The 14,571-nt window shown below is 38.4% G+C and overlaps 1 long non-coding RNA gene across 2 annotated transcripts in view; it reads left to right on the top strand.

Annotated features, from left to right (window-relative positions):
- Positions 1-2,333: 2,333 nt before the first annotated feature.
- Positions 2,334-14,571, top strand: part of LOC110472043 (uncharacterized) — a 249,637-nt gene continuing 237,399 nt past the window's right edge. For both annotated transcript variants that reach the window (XR_004148436.2, XR_002465684.2), the window contains exon 1: positions 2,334-2,414. This is a non-coding gene — a long non-coding RNA (uncharacterized LOC110472043). The remainder of the gene's footprint in view (positions 2,415-14,571) is intronic.

Here is a 14,571-nt window from a genome sequence, read left to right as displayed (position 1 = left end):
TCAGGACAGGGTCTCTTATTACCATTTTCCATGATGAGTTCAAGGAATCAGGTAGAATGTTGTAGCACCTCTTGAATACATTGCTGTGTCTTCATAGAGTCCCACTTCTTGATGATCTAAATATTCTTAGCTTTATGATACTAACAACTCATAGCAATAATAATTATAGAGTTTAAAAGTCTTGAAGGTGAATGTCTAAACTTTCCAAATGGAATGGACTACACTGAATAAGCATCCTGAATATTTTTGAAACTGAAATCTGTACAGAAAGAAGTGATTTTAATAATAATTAATTTTTTAAAAACATAGACCTATTTTTAAATAGTAGACTTTGGGACTACTTTGGGACTACAAGGTTTCATCTTGTTTTTCAGTATGTTTCAATGAAATATTGTTTTACTTTATGTAAAGATATAGTCTACTGAACCATAAGAGATATGGTAAACTGCACCAGTGATATCAGTCAGTAGTCACTAGTAACTCTAGTCACAGTAATAAAGCATACTTTGGAAATTATTGTACTTCTGTAACAATTTCGTGTAGGGAAAATAATTTTTATTGAAAATGAGTGAATTTTCTCAGACTAAATAGAACTGGCCTGAATATTTCTTTCTACTCAAACCAGAACTAAAACCCTGAAATTTACACACACCCAGAGAAACTCTGGTAGAAATAGACTAATTTTTTTTTTTTTTTTTTTTTTTTTTTTTTTTTTTTTTTTTTTGTGTGTGTGTCTGTGGTTAGTTCTGTAATTCCAAAATGTGGAAGAGCTGAATTTCCCAAAATGCTAAAGCAGGGCAAGATGTGATGGTGATCCAGCCTGTGAGCAGGAAAGACTGAGTATATTGTGGACTTGCCTTCTGGAGGCTGGTGCTGCCTTGTTCCCTAGAGGGCTGTAAGAATGGTTTGAAGTGAAGGCTCTGACACTTTCATGGGGCAATATTTCACCAGTCAGTAAATACCACTGCCAAAATTCTTTTGTGATATTCAACCTAAATAGTCTATGGTTATCTTTGCTTTACCTGCATCAAATAGTTGAAATAGAGGAAAGGATGAAAATACAAAGAAAGTGAAATATTCAGAGATGTGTTTCAACTAGTTTTGATACAACTTGTTATTTTGGACTCTGTACAGAAATGATAGAATTTGCAAAACCTCAGCAGATTAAGAGAGAAAATAAAATAATCATTGAATATAATATTCAATGTGTGAATATATGGAATATATATTCATACATTGAATATTGTGTGTCCAACACACATGGAACAATTTGCTGAGCTTCAGGTTGTCATTTTCTTCTGCACTGCATTGAGAAAAAGAAAGAGGTAAAATAAAGAGATCAGAGAGATTTGCAGCTATGTCACAATTGCTAAGTATCTCAGTGGGTTTCTTTCCCCAATGTCTTTTTTATGCAATAAAATCTCACTCATTTTTCTTCTTAACAAAATTTTCCTTTGAGCCTTTCTGCCACCTTCACTAAACCTCAACTGATCTTATATTCTTTTCAAGAGGGTTTTGCCTGTGGCTTTTACTTTTTGCAATATTGTATTGAAATCAAGTTTCTGCCAGGTTGCTGGGGTCTAGAAAGACTGAAGGAAAATATTTCTCTTTTACCTCCCTTCCCATACCTTACCTTTCCTTTAGAAAAGCCAGATCCATCTGACGTGGAAACTCTGAGAGATATGGGGTTAGTAAACCAAAATCTGAAAATGTTAGCGTGTTGGTACATAACCTTTGCCATCATATCAAGGAACAGTGGAAATAAAATGAATCCTGATATTCAATATTAGAAGTCTGTTCTAGTTAATATGACAGAGTTCCAATTCTTTCTCTTGGAATTGTATACCTCTTGTTTTTTGAGGACTTCAACCATAAATAGCTATGAATAATCCTAGAGTTATGGTACGGGAAATTGGACTGACATCCAGTTTGTAGTGCTTGCTTGTGGTGTTGTCCATATCAGGTGAAATGTTCAGGACAAGTGCTTCTGCCTGGAGTTTTGCAGGATGAAGTTGCAGTTTGCAAGCTTATACAATGTCTGCATGCCCCTCTGCTGGCACTGCCATCCCCAGCTCAGTGCCTGTAGAGGAACCTGCATGTCACAACCAAACAGGGAGAATATGAAGCTGTCTCCTCTCCCCTTCCACAAAGGGAAGATACACAGCAAAAATCACATCATGTTGATTACTGGTGTGCACTCAAGCTGTGGTGTCATTTAGTGTCTCCTTTCAGTGAATAATTCTCGATGGTTGAGATTAAAGTGTTCCAAATGAGCATTTTATTTGGTTCTAATGAGGCTGCTTCAGAATGTTAATTTCCCATTCACTGGACTCTTCAAAGAGCTCAGCATGGCTGCAGAGTACTGAAGACATACCTCAAGCTGCTGCAAAATTAACTTAGGAATTATAAAAGCAGTAAGTGCATGATTACTATTTTTCTTAATACATAAAAGAATGAAATGTGTAATTGGCAGTTTAACAAGCTGGCAGCAGCAAATTAAAACTTAATGTGATTATGAAATGACAATTACTGTAAGTAATTAATTGGTATCACCTTTCTGTAGCCCCGTTCAGTACTCTTTGTACAAAGCTTATATCAATGAGAGAATAATTAGGTAATTAGATGAAAAATTGGGAGAGTGTGAGCTTACAAAATGCTGTAAAATTTCTCTTTCTTTTCCGTGGGATCTACGTAATTTGAGATTGTTAGAAGCAGTACTTGCACCCCATAATTATTCATTGAAAAGGATTAAAGAGCTTTGGAACTGCATGACATTGCAGATATTTCTGTATCCGTAATTAAAATGAACTGTGTTCGTACTAAACTGGGAAAGATTGGTAAGAGAGTATCCCTAAATTGCAGTTCTTAGTAGAGAGTAGTGTCGATAGCAGTGTAAACACTTAAAATCACAAAAATGTATTTCTGGTTTGCAAAGGATAGGAAACTACTGCAGCTGACGTGATGTGTTTCCTGATTTTTAATTACTTTAGTCAGAAACAGTTTTTACATGCCATGTGCAGCACTTCGAGCAGAGCATTTCTCTGCCAGAAGTAGAGGACTGTGGTGGGACAAGTGTAATGTCTTGAATGTGGTAAAAACAAGTGTAATGTCTTGAATTATCTTTTTTCTTTGGAATCCCAAAGATTCCTTCTTGCCTGTCTGGACCACATGATTTAGGTTTTTATGTCATGGTTTAACCTCTGGTGGCAGCTAAGCCCCACGCAGCCACTCAGTCACTGCCTCCCAGTGGAGTGGGAGAGAGAACCAGAAAAGTAAAAGTGAGGAAACTGGTGGTTGAAGTAAAAACAGTTTAGGAGGTAAAGCAAGAGCTGCACTTGCAAACCAAGAAAATTGATGATTTAATTCACTGTTTTCTGTGGGCAGGCAGGTGAGCAGGGCTCAATCAGATGCCATGCCCAGGAGAGCAGGGCTCAATCAGATGCAGTGGTTACTGGGGAAAGCAAACACCATCGCTCCAAACAACCCACCTTTCCCTCTTCTTCTCCCAGCTTTATGCTGAGCATGTTGCCACATGGTCTGTGGTCATGATCCCTTTGGTCAGTTGGGATCAGCAGTCCCAGCTGTTTCCCCCCCAGCTCCTTGTGCACCCCCAGCCTGCTCACTGGTGAGAGGCAGAAAAGCCCTTTACTCTGTGTCTGCAATGCTCAGCAGTAACAAAACACATCCCTGTGTTGTCAGCAATGTTTCTAGCACATAGAGACCCATATCAAATACTGTGAAGAAAATTAACTCTACCCCAACCAAAAACAGCACAGAAGGCAACTAGTCAAATCTGCACACATCTTCTGCCTTTTTCCCATGTAGGTCTGAAACAGTGTGATTTGAACTTATTTGCCAGAAACCAGACAGCAATGTACTTCACTAAAATGGGTTTCAGATTTCGTTGTTTTCTAATCTGTCTGACACAAACTAACAAAGGTTCCAGCAGATCAATTTACCTGTGTTCATTATATATCGCAGATAGGCAAGGGATAGTGTAGCTGTATGGGCTACCTCAGGAAAACCTGTGTGCTTCAATTGAAAGGCCTATTTCCCATTTCAGAGGCCTATTTCCCATTTCTGATGTGCCAACCCTCCCACAAAACTCCATTGGAGTCCTCATCCATCTTGAAGAATCCCCTGGAGGAGGCACAGTTCCTTACAGTAGCAGCCAGAAGCCATTAGCAACAGCAGCAGTAGAAGGAAAAGGATTAGAGCTGCTTCCAGCCACCTCCAGTGCTGCTTTTGTAAAGACACCAGGGACCTCCAAAAGTAGAGTCATGCACTGCAGGCAGAGCAGCTTCTGCCTTTAACTGCTGTATAAACATATGTCAGCATATGTGGGACTTCAGAGCTGTGTTTCAGGTATGGAGACTGCAAAGGGGCACAGATGTTCACATGAAGTGGGTAATGCTGCTAACTCTAAACATTAAAATAACTTAAGTAGACCATCATTGCTGCTGAAAACACAACTCTACACATCATTCCTTAGTTCTTAAAAACAGAATAAATTTTCAAGATTTTTTCCGTGCAACATCATGGGCAGGCAGGTTATCTTTTCTTTTATTGTTTCTTCTTTTAACATCAAAATTTGGATTCTAAAATATTGATTAACCTTCAGAATCTAGGGTTCTGAGTAAGGTATAAAAAATTCAGTGTGTGGAATTGTTATAATGAATTGACCCCAGTCAGCAACTTAGCACCACACAGCAGATTGCTCATTCTTAATATTTCACACAACTAAGACGGAAAAGTACAGTTATTTATCTGGACAAAGGTATTTTTGAAAATTATAAATAAAGTAATAAGTAGAACTATTACTACAGAAAACCAGTGTTGAAATGTCATAAGCTAAAAATAAAGAAATAAAAATGAAGATTTTTAGTTAAGAACCCACAAAGAACTTACCTATAACCATAGCTATTTACCAGCAGTCTTGTTATTTGTAACAATGGGGGAAGCTGAAATGTGATAGAAAGTTTTCAAAATGGACAATATCTATGAGAACATGATGTAGGTCTTCCTACACAGAACAATACAAACACTGGGGATGGAGAAAGGAGAATGCAGGACTGATAAATCCCACTTTTGCCTTCATGCATAAAGGGAGTGCTAATAATTCTGCTTTCTGGTGCTCACATGATTGAACAAAAATAATTCATTCACGTGCTCCATTAGTTTCCAGCAAATTATACTGAGAACTTCTCCTTTTTTATTTCTGGATACCAGGAGAAAACTTCTCAATATCTGCAGCTTTGTCAAAACAAATGAAGTTATTTCTCTTATGAGAACTGATTAGAAATTTACAATCTAAGTTTAGGTCATAAAGGTACTAGGCTACAGTTTGGTCCATTTTTGGGAGAAACTGATTAAACCCACTTCAAAATATGGTTAAGAAATTTTCTGACATTTTCTTGGAGGTATTCTATGCAGGATGTCTCAGTGAAACAGTATTCATCTGAATTCCCTTTCAACCTGAATTATCCTATGATTATAGATTATTTATCTTATGAATTCATTTTATATATACATCTTTTGCTCCAAATAAAGACAAGTAAAAGTCTGCTCAAAACACCACTTCCATGGTAGAAATTCTTAGATCAGTGCTGTTGGAAATTGAGGAAAAAAGAAAAAACACAGAGACAGACATGGACATAAGCTGAACAGGACTTTTAGGTTCCAAAGACAAGACTAAGGAAAGGGCTTTTAAGTACAGTTTGCAATGGGATTCAGCAAGAACTTTAGTTTGTATTTATTGATTTTTAGCGTCTGCTGCATACTTGGTTTGTTTACATAGAGGGTATATGGAAGGTGTGCAGTGTCATACTTATGACTATGTCTAGTCAAGCAGCAGCTCTGAGCTGATTGTCAACTGAGATGGTAATTTGGGAAAAGAGCCAGTGATAAGGCCCAGTTAATTATGATTTGTACAGCAGAAGGCTCTCTCAGGGAGGCACTGATCAGGAGGTGAAGTTCATAGCCTTGAAACAAAGATTCAGAAAGGCATGTCTGACCACAGTTTTATTCCCAGTAAGTTGTCAAGCACTACCATTCCACTTTGCTTTGGGAACTTCCTCCTGTGTGTGCTTCCTTCCCCATCCACTATGCCTTGATGCCATCCATCCCTGCTGCCAAAACTCAGCTGATGAAATTACCTAATGCTTGTACAGAGTTGTCAAAAGCACCTATAGAGCTGGTATAATATGTTGAGTAAATAACTTCTGAGATTTGTAGCACATCTTGCTTCATTCTGAGTTTCATTTGGAAAGTAGAAAGAAACTGTCTTCAAAAAAATTGACATGTGAAATATTCTGATTTTTGCAGAATGAATGGTGACAGCCAGAACATAACACATCTCTTGGAGTTCAAAGTATCTGCACTACAATTAATTACTTACTGTGCTGTTCATTTTGAATGAATCTCATCTTGGTAATTGAACACATCACTGGGAGAGACAAAGATGTAACTTGCTGCTGCTGACTGTATTTGGTTGTGTCTAGTCTGCAAAACTGAGTCTGTCACTCTTTTAATCTGGTTTGGTTTATTTTGCACAGAGATTTTTCTTCAAGATCTGCTTTTCTCAGCAAGGGAGCACCATGTTTTTCAGTGTGTTCCTCAAAGAATTCAATTCAAAGATCTTGCTTCTGTTCAGCAATTACATTGCCTTTCTGAATAATTCTCTTACCAGGATTCAGTCAGAGATTTCTAATGGTTACCAATCTCAGATTTAATTGGCTCTTTAGTTTTAAAATAATTTAATTTTTAGGATATTTACACTTGCATAGTACTTATCATCCTAGAGGAGTCTTTGTCATGTTAGTGGAGGTGGGACAACAACTTGATCCAAGGAAAGACATAATCAAAGATGTGTCACTTGCAAAAAAAAAAAAAAACAAAAACAAACAACAAAAAAAAAAAAAAAACCCAAAACACTCATCTGAATCACAAAGACAAAAAGACAAATCATAATGCTTAACCTTGTAGTTCTCTCTTTTGACTGCATGAGCCCTGAATTACTATTTGTACTACCACAGCTCTGAGAGGAATAGCAGAGAGAGCTCTTGCCCAGCATAGCAACTGGCAAACCATCCTCTGCATTGGGAAGTCTATTGAAATCTCCCAATACCTGCACAAGTATTTTAACTACTTTGATGCAATATAGAATGCTTGACCTCTTTTGCTTGTATTTTAAAGAAAGAAGTTACTACTGTGCTTTGTGAAAGGAAGAATTCCCACATGTTGATGTGCTCTGGATCTGCTTCCACAGAAAGATACTGAAAGATGGAGGAATAAAATATGCTTGACCAGCTGTTTTTGCTGGGGCATTCCAGGACACGTGTAGACACACAGATTTATAAATACTTGGGAAACTTGAAGGTTAAACAAGGAGATAGCTGGTTAGTTTAATGCCTCTAAGTTTGAAATGCAACTATCTGTGTGTATTCTGGATTGTGCCTCTAGATTTAGAGCCTTGATTCTGTGTCAAGCCCTGCCTCGGGCACTGAAGTCCTTAGCTGGAGCTATCCCCAGAACCCAGCTGGCACCATCAGGAGAGATCAGTTAGAAGCACCACAGCACATGATCCCACTTGCTGCAGGCAGAAATCATCATTTCACTTGCTGTTGAAATGAGCTGCTCTAGAACAAGCAGATGAAGAAGATGCCTAAGACAAAGTAGTGTTTATGGTGACATTTACATAGGATTTAGGTAGGGATTTTTTCCCAAGTACACTCAAATGTGCAATTGCACCCCAAAAAGCCAAACATATCCTGGGCTGCATCAAGAGCAGCATGGCCAGCAGGGCGAGGGAGATGATTCTGCCCCCCTACACTCTGCTCTTATGAGACCCCACCTGGAGGCCCCTGTGGCACCCAACATACATGGACACCTTGGAGCAGGTGCAGCAGAGGACCACAAAGATGATCAGTGATGTGGAACACCTCTCCTATGAGGTCAGGCTGAGAGATTTAGGGTTGTTCAGTCCAAAAAAGAGAAAGCTCTGGTGAGTCCTTTATTGCATCCTTCCAGTACTTAAAGAGGGATTTTAAGAAACACTTTTTAGCAGGGCCTGTTTTGATAGGACAAGAGATTGTTTTTTAAAGAAAAAAGAGAGTAGATTTAGACTAGACATAAGGAGGGAATTCTTTATGGTGAGGGTAGTGAGGCACTGGAACAGATTGTCCAGAGAAATTGTGGATACCACATTGCTGGCAATGTTCAAGGTCATGCTGGATGAAGCTCTGAGCGAGTTGGTCTAGTGGAAGGTGACCCTGCCTGTAGCAGGGGTGTTAGAACTGGATCACCCTTCAAACCCAAATGTTCTGGATTTATGACTCTAAACCAGCTAAAATCTGAAATAAAATAGTGTGGGTTTTATGTCTTTGATTTTTGTAATTTATCTCATAAAAGTTTCTAAGAAGTGTTATAGGCTCCAATGCTAACAAACAATCTTTACCCATAGTAACTCTCTTGTCCATCCTTCTTTCCTTGGCTTTTTATATTTACCTTTCTATTCCTGTCCCTGTAATGAGTTTAGCACAGAAATCATGAGCTTGTGGTGGCTGCATCTATAACAAAGTGTCAGAATGGATCCAAAAGAATGGAGCAGTATGCTAAGGAAAGGCTCTTTGTGCCTCTTACACGTCCTATTCCTCCTGAGAGAACCTAATCTAAGGCAGGGACATGCATCTCTTTGGGTGCATGCAATGCACTTGCTGTGAGAGATAAATTCTCCTGGGCTGAGCACCAAGCACTTCCACATGCAGAAATGTTTATTGAGAAATTAAAGTTATATGAATGCTGGTTTATTTCTCTTTCTGAAATAACATCAAGTGACTTCATATCTTACAGAGTCAATTGTTAGTCCTTTAAGAAGCCCTTCTTGGATGACAGCCCAGGATAGCACCATTTTCCAAGGCCAAGAAATAAAGCTTAAATTATTTAAAGTGTGAAAGATAGGAAAAAAATGTTCACATTCTACCCTATAAATATAAAAAAATATTATCAGGCTTTCAGCCAAATGCCATGGTAGACTAGAATTTCTTATGCCACATATGCATAATAATTCTTGTTAATGCTAAATGGAACTGTTGTTGCTGATTATATTTAGTTTGGAAGAGATCAGCAGTGAGTAACTGTGTTCTGTAAAATGCTCAGTCTTATCCTGGAATTCAAATGATAGTTAAAGATTATCAGGTGGTGGGTGTTTGTTTGTGATTTTTTTTTTTCTGCAGGAAAAAGCAGTTAAAAAGTAAATTTTCTTTTATCAAGTATTTATCTTAGAACTTTTTCAGTTTATATACACAGTTAAATATTCTCTAACTCAGGGTAATCTAATAGCCTGCTGCTAGAACACAGAGGCTAGGTTAATTACATGGAAGATGCAGACTAAAGTTTCAACTCTTTTGTAGTAATTGATGTGACTTATGTTCCATGTAGGTGCCATACCCACTACATTTTCTGAAATCTTATTCTTCTGGCAGCTTTCAGTAAAATGTTTTTTGAGCTTGTACTGCTGGTAGTGATTCCTCATCAAGAGGAAGTTCTTTTGAACTCTTATCCTCTAGTTTTGCAGTGCCAGTTTCTGACCTTGGATTGGAATAAATAGGTATTGTGTGCCCAGTGAAAAAGAATGGGGAAGGCATTCCATCTGAGATATTTGGGTGAAACTGGAATAACAGAAGTGAAATGATTGTGCTTAAATGGAGTACAATGATATGAGTTTCAGGACTAGCACAGAATTTACTGCTGTTAACTACAGCATGTTAAATGACCAAGAAGAAAGACACTCATCTTTCATACTTTCTACATGCTCTGTGACAATTTGTGTAGCCTGGGTCTCCATATCCCAAACTCCCTGTGCCCTAAGCTGCAGTAAGCACAACAATGGTCTCACCAGGTTGAAACCTATCCCCATATCCTCCATCCTTGCTCCCAGCTGAGGCTTTCCTGTGAATCAGATTTTTGCCATCACTACACCATGGCATTCATTCCTTGCACTCATGGGGCTCTTTTCTCACTGTTGGCAAATTCTGCACCTGAGTGTCTCGACAGCATAACTTCGGTGGAACTGTCCCTTTGCCTGCAGCTTTCTCATCATCAGCAAGTGCTCCTTCTCTCCTAAGAAAATGAATCTAGTTATTGCTATGGTGGCAATACAGCCATATTATCAATTTACCCCTTGTCTTGTCGTCCCTGAAAAAGAGCAGAAGCAGGAATGAGAAAAAACCCTACACCTATCCTGTCACAGGATTGCTGCCACTGTGTCCATGGCTCTACTGCCTTTTTAAATCCCACTGGCCTTTTCTTCTTTAGCCCCCAGTGGCTCCATGTCAAGGCTGTGCTACTCCTAGTACGATTCCAAGGCGACCACTAGAAAAGAGACAGCTTCTATAAGTAGTGAGAAGGGAAGAGAAGAGGAAGAGATAAAAATGGATTACTTTTTTCTCTGCTTTCTTCCATTTTGACAGCCGCAGGTTTGAGGAATATTGCTCAGTTTTCTGAGAGATGGCTATTAGGCAACTGGTAAGGAGGAGACCTGAATTTTCCTATGTATTAGGTTGGGTATTTCCAGCAGAGGTAGGAAAGAACTCATATCACACTGCAAGGCTCTGCTCACTGGAATACAGCCATGATCCCCCATGTTGAAAAGGGGTGATCCAAACTGGAAGAAGTGTGAGGAAGGAATTGTGGTATGGGCAGGGAGGTGACCATGCTTTATACAGGGGTATGGGAGGGGAATGAGTGCACTGTGCACTTCACAGAGAGCTCAGTAGCTGTTCTATAATTCTAAATTTAAAAGCAATAGGATGGTGTCAGCATCTTCTTGCAGCCAAGTTAGCTGTGCTGAGTGGCAGCACTAATTAGCACAGGAACACTGCTGTGCTGATGCAAATATGCAGGACTAAGCAAGTATGGGTGAGCTGAGCCAGGTGAAGGCACTGCTCTGCTTTAGGCTACCCCTGCTGCATGGCTTAGATCCTGAAAGAGCTTGGTTTGCACAGCCTACCTGTAGGGAGACTCTGTGGGGAGAATAATTTACTGTTCATAAATAGTTAGGTGGGTAAGCATTAGGGAAGGAGAGAAATTAAGAGAGTTGAAGAGCAGGCATGGCATAATAAAAAAGTGGGAAGGATTTTTTTTATTATTTAATTTTGTATTTTAAAAGATTATTAGGGAGCTCCAGATGGTGGTATTGGTGATTCTTTCAGAATTAGTGTAAATATAAGAACTTAAGGGGGAAAAAATTAAGAAATATTAAAATGAAAGGGCAGAACTCTTCAGCAGTATCAGTGGTTCTGTTCACTTTAAAGGTGCTTAGCAAAGTCTGAAATAGCTGTGTCATGTGCCCTGATAGAAGTCTGAGTCTTGCTGTATCAAAGGTTTTGTTACTGCTCTCCCCTCCTCCCCACCTTTAAGTAGGTTTTAGTTCATCTAGTTCGATAGATAGCTTTCCTGAACAGAACTGACAGCAGCTTTTGACATTATAGTGATTTTGCAACAAGCTTCCAGTGTGAAACAATCCTGAAATATGAATGCAGTGGTTCTCGATTTGTCTCTTTTGAAAGTAAAGCTAATTAAAATTTTAAGTTGAACATTTAATGGCTAATTGTTGAAGAGATGAATAGGAAAAAATATTGTGTTTGAAACGCAGATTGAAAATTGCTCCGGGGTGGAAAACGAAAAGGGTAAAAAGCAGCAATGGCCAGGGAGAAGGGAAGAGGGAGAAAGGGAGATGACCAAAAGGCCGTCTCATTTTCCTCCTGAATGCTGTAGTGAGGCACTTAAGACACTAGAAATAAAATGAACTTTCACAGTTAGAAATGTTAGAAATAGAATGGAATTACACAGTTCTGTGAGAATGACAGTAATTTACCTTTGTGCAGCCTGTTGAAGTCTCTTGACCAAGTTTTGTACCAAAACCAGCATAAAATAATTTAAATTTGGGATTTTGTGTTGGCTGAGTTTGACACTGAAAGTGGGCATCCTCTGCTCTGTTTGAAAAGCTGAAGTTTGTTTCTCCTTCCCAAGTAGTTTTCCAGGGGAAATTGCAAAGGTTCTGGCATTTCATTTGATCTGAAGCCTTTAACTAGAGTCAGACATTAGGCTGAAAGGTTCCTTCAACCACCCAAGGTCATAAATGCCCAGAAGAAATACACACTCACTCTGTGCACTGTGTGTCCTGGAGCAGATCTCATTTGTCCATACTGACAACCAGAAATTAAAATGTTCACTTAGTTTTTAAAATCCATACCAAAGAGCTGGTATGCATTGTAGCATTTAATGTGTGGCCATAAATTAACTTGGAGAAGGGAAAATGATAATCCACTTAAAATAAAATTTTCTATGCACTGCTACAACCTCATTTTGATGCAGATATGATTCAGTTTTCAAATCTTCATGCAATCATGATCTATTTCAGATACTGTGTAAGCCAAGATTTGATCATTATCTGCACATCAGTTCAGACAGGGCAGAGGGCAGAAAAGATGACTTCTCTTATAAAAAAAAAAAAAAAATCTTCCCGGTTATTGAATCTCTGTTTGAAAAAGAAAAGACAAAGAGCATAATCAAACAATTAGCTTTTCATAACCAAAGATAACTGTGAAGGAGCTAAATCATGCATTTGATCTCTCTGCCAAAAGTAACAGTTGGAAGGTATGCTTTATTCAGAATAGGGAAAGTATCATTTCAGAAATAGTGTTGCTTGAACCTTTTCTCCTCTTTTCCCCTTTGGCAAGAAAATAGAAAAAACATGACCAGCTCTAAAGAAATATACAAACATGGAGCTGATAGAAGCCTGATTAACAAAACAGAAGCAAAGAAGAAATTCTAGGGTATTATTATTCAAGCATTATTTCTATACTTCTTTCCCACAGGCAAAATTGGGTTTGTTCCAGGTTGGTTTGTTTGTCTGTTTGTTTGGTTGGTTGGTTGGTTTTTTTTGTGGGGGAGGGGGTTTAGTGGTAGTGTTTGTTTGTTTGTTTTATTTGGTTCTGTTTGGTTGTTTTGGTTTATTTCCTCAGTAACACTGCTTAAGTTTTCACCAAAACTTTGGTAAGAATATCTATGAAAATCAAACTGGAAGTGGTGCTGGGGTATGTGGTTCTCTCTGATGGCTTATAATTTGCTTTAATAGGATCTTGGTCAATAAGCAGGTAAGAGTGACTTGAAAGCAGCACATTCTATCTGTGAGAGAAAAGGATAGCAGTTGTTTACCTGCAGCTGGTCATGAACTTTTAGTGGTCTTGTTAAAATTCTGTCCTTGGAGAGTCTGGCAGCCCTCTATAGATGGGAAAAGAATTAAGATCATTTAAAGTTGATAGCTAGAAAATTAACATGGAGAACCTAGAACATATTGAAGAAGAAACCCAGATTAAATGACTTGTGTTTTCCTCCATGTAGTCTGGGTATGTATTTTCTGTTTTTCAAAGTGTGGAGGTGAGCCAAACTGAGACTTTTTCAATACTAACTACTATCAGGATAAAGAAAAGACTACCCAGGTTATGTTTTCTGGATATCAAGGACAGGAAAAAAACTAACACTCCCCTGTCAGACTATGTTCATGGATTATCATCATCTACAAAAACCTACAGTGGTTCACTACCTCAAGTATCTAAATTAATGTGTTCTGATCACTGAATGCAATTCTGCTTCCCCAACAAATCAGGTCTTAAACAATTACACCCTCAATACTTCACATGGATACTGTCCTGCAGTTTGATTGAATAGTCTCCTCCTTTTCCAGTAGGAAAATGCTTAAAAACTGATTGTAAAATGTTCCAGTAAAAGGCATTTGAAATCACTTGCAACTTTCTTCCCTTGTTTTCATTATATGATCATTTCCTTCTTGCTTGCAAAGACTTAATTTCAAATTCATTCCATATTGGTTAGTAACACACATTATGTGATATACATTGTTCCCTTTTCCCATAAACAGAACAAATAGGGGGTGGTAAGGACTTATGTTTCACTGACCTTCTTTAGAGAGCCTAGACTTTTGAAATAATTTAGTTGTTTTACACTAAAAGCTCATTCAATCCTTTAATTCCTCCACATAGGAACAGACTGTGGAGTTCTCACATTGTCTCAGTGCCGCTTATAGTTGAAGAGAAATAAAAATCAGCTCGTTCCTTGGAAAAGACCCTTCTGATCCCAATGTTGCTAAAGATGTGAAAGAATGGCATGGCACTTATACTAGATCATCACAGAGCTGATCCATAAATCTCTGGGCCATTTTCTTACAGTGAAATTTGCAACAACAGCAATACTCTAAAGCATGGAACCAGCTCATGTAATCAATATTTTTCTGTTCAGGTGCATCCTGTAGCTTTATGTACAAATGCAGTATGAGATGAGGATGTGCTTCCCAAGGCAGAAAATAATTTTTAGATTTCTGTACCAGAAATGGTATTTTGGGTAACCTGCATCTGTAGATTACTTTAGTTAATATGACTACAGCAAAAAGCGAAATTGTGAAATGAGGATTGAATTATACATGCATGGATGCACTTGTATTGGTTTGAGGATTATTACAGAGCTGAGAAAGTCCCAGTCCTTAGGAGACTTGTC

The sequence above is a fragment of the Lonchura striata genome, chromosome 6, assembly GCF_046129695.1.
Source record: "Lonchura striata isolate bLonStr1 chromosome 6, bLonStr1.mat, whole genome shotgun sequence".
Taxonomy (NCBI): Eukaryota; Metazoa; Chordata; class Aves; order Passeriformes; family Estrildidae; genus Lonchura; species Lonchura striata.
Note: the sequence above shows the minus strand (reverse complement) of the source record. Positions and strands in the feature narration are given on the sequence as shown.